Source organism: Bactrocera tryoni, unplaced genomic scaffold (genome assembly GCF_016617805.1).
Source record: "Bactrocera tryoni isolate S06 unplaced genomic scaffold, CSIRO_BtryS06_freeze2 scaffold_7, whole genome shotgun sequence".
In the NCBI taxonomy this organism is placed as follows: domain Eukaryota; kingdom Metazoa; phylum Arthropoda; class Insecta; order Diptera; family Tephritidae; genus Bactrocera; species Bactrocera tryoni.
In genome coordinates, this window is record NW_024396366.1 from 14,793,683 (window position 1) to 14,796,614 (window position 2,932).

The window sequence follows — 2,932 nt, forward strand, 5'->3', positions numbered from 1 at the left end:
AAGGACGATGTGACCAAATATGCCTTTTATGAGTGCTGGGAGCGCACTTATGAGGGCTGCCCCGCCACGATGTCAAATTCGTGCTTGGCGACTTTAACGCCAGGGTGGCAAAGAAGGTATCTTTGGCACTACGGTCGGTAAATTCAGCATCCACGAGGAAACATCCCCAAATGGGTTGAGGCTGATTGACTTCGCCAGGGCCCGAAATATGGTTATCTGTAGTACTAGATTCCAGCACAAAAAAATTCATCAAGCTACCTGGCTGTCTCCGGATCGAAAAACTACCAACCAGATCGATCATGTTGTGATAGACGGAAGACACGTTTCCAGTGTTTTAGATGTGCGTGCGCTCCGAGGTCCTAACATCGACTCGGACCACTATCTTGTTGCAGCTAAGATTCGCACCCGCCTCTGTGCAGCAAAAAACGCACGCCACCAAACAAAAGGAAGTTTCGACGTCGAGAAGCTGCAATCACAACAGACAGCCCAACGATTTTCTACTCAGCTTGCACTCCTGCTCTCTGAGAGCACTCGTCAACAACTCGGAATAAGGGAACTGTGGGACGGCATTTCAAACTCCTTACGTACAGCTGCAACCGAAACCATTGGTTTTCGGAAAGTGCAAAAGAACAGCTGGTACGACGAAGAGTGCCGTGTCGCAGCGGAGAGAAAACAGGCTGCCTACCTCGCAATGTTACGATCGACCACAACACGTGCGGGATGGGATAAATACCGAGAGTTGAAGAGGGAAGCGAGACGCATTTGTAGACAGAAAAAGAAGGAGGCCGAAATGCGTGAGTACGAAGAGCTTGATAAGCTGGCCGACAGAGGTAATGCTCGAAAATTCTACGAAAAAATGCGGCGGCTTACAGAAGGTTTCAAGACCGGAGCATACTCTTGTAGAACCCCCAAAGGTGATCTAGTCACCGATGCCCAGAGCATACTTAAATTATGGAGGGAACACTTCTCCAACCTGCTGAATGGCAGCGAATGCACAACACCAGGAAAAGGCGAACCCAATTCCCCAATCGATGACGATGGAGCAGACGTTCCATTACCCGACCATGAAGAAGTTCTAATAGCAATTGCCCGCCTGAAAAACGACAAAGCGGCAGGGGCCGACGGATTGCCGGCCGGCGAAGAACTGATAAGGAGCATGCATCAGCTTCAGGAGACCCCACAATCTGCGCCAACTACCGTGTTATTAGCCTCCTCAACATCGCATATAAGGTTCTATCGAGCGTATTGTGTTAAAGATTAAAGCCCACCTTCAACAAGCTGATTGGACCTTATCAGTGTGGCTTTAGACCTGGAAAATCAACAACCGACCAGATATTCACCATGCGCCAAATCTTGGAAAAGACCCGTGAAAGAAGAATCGACACACACCACCTCATCGTCGATTTCAAAGCTGCTTTCGACAGCACGAAAAGGAGCTGCCTTTATGCCGCGATGTCTGAATTTGGTATCCCCGCAAAACTAATACGGCTGTGTAAACTGACGTTGAGAAACACGAAAAGCTCCGTCAGAATCGGGAAGGACCTCTCCGAGCCGCTGGATACCAAACGAGGTTTCAGACAAGGTGATTCCCTATCGTGCGATTTCTTCAACCTCCTTCTGGAGAAAATAGTTCGAGCTGCAGAACTAAATAGAGAAGGTACCACCGCCGTTAGTTCTGCTCTCTCCAGACTGGACAAGGAAGCAATAGAAATGGGTCTGCCAGTGAACGAGAGCAAGACGAAATATCTCCTGTCATCAAACAAACAGTCGTCGCGCTCGCGACTTGGAACTCACGTCACTGTTGACAGTCATAACTTTGAAGTTGTAGATAATTTCGTCTATCTTGGAACCAGCGTAAACACCACCAACAATGTCAGCCTAGAAATCCAACGCAGTATAACTCTTGCCAACAGGTGCTACTTCGGACTGAGTAGGCAATTGAGGAGCAAAGTCCTCTCTCGACAAACAAAAACCAAACTCTATAAGTCACTCATAATTCCCGTCCTGCTATACGGTGCAGAGGCTTGGACGATGTCAACAACTGATGAGTCGACGTTGCGAGTTTTTGAGAGAAAAGTTCTGCGAAAGATTTATGGTCCTTTGCGCGTTGGCCACGGCGAATATCGCATTCGATGGAACGATGAGCTGTACGAGATATACGATGACATTGACATAGTTCAGCGAATTAAAAGACAGCGGCTACGCTGGCTAGATCATGTTGTCCGGATGGATGAAAACACTCCAGCTCTGAAAGTATTCGACGCAGTACCCGCCGGGGGAAGCAGAGGAAGAGGAAGACCTCCACTCCGTTGGAAGGACCAAGTGGAGAAGGACCTGGCTACGCTTGGAATATCCAATTGGCGCCACGTAGCGAAAAGAAGAAACGACTGGCGCGCTGTTGTTAACTCGGCTATAATCGCGTAAGCGGTGTCTACGCCAATTAAGAAGAAGAAGATTTAATAAGAAGAGCGAAAGAAGTCAGTGTTTACAAACTAATAAATATGCTATGATATCTACAATATGAAAATTCATAAAATTGTAATAAACCTGGTGCATATACATATTGCTGTTGGTGAAGAGTTGTTTCCGTCGACGACTAGGTGTACAAATTTGGAATAAAGTTCTGGTTGGCGGATGACGTCAATAGTAAGTACAAAATAAATGGGTTTCCCTATTTGGGAAAGGATGACGGGAGAGACTGTTCAATGCCCCTAGAGGAGTTCGTTAGGACAAGCTGATGGATCCTTTTACAGGATGCGGAAGGAAAGTAACAACGGATATTTTTTTCACGAGTGTTTCATTAGCCAAGAAATTACTTTCAAAAAAACTATAATTGTTGGAACAATTCGTGGAAACAAGAGAGAGTTGCCAAAGTTAGCCAAAGAAAGAAAACATAAAATGGCTAGACTTTCAAGAAAATTGTATAAATCAA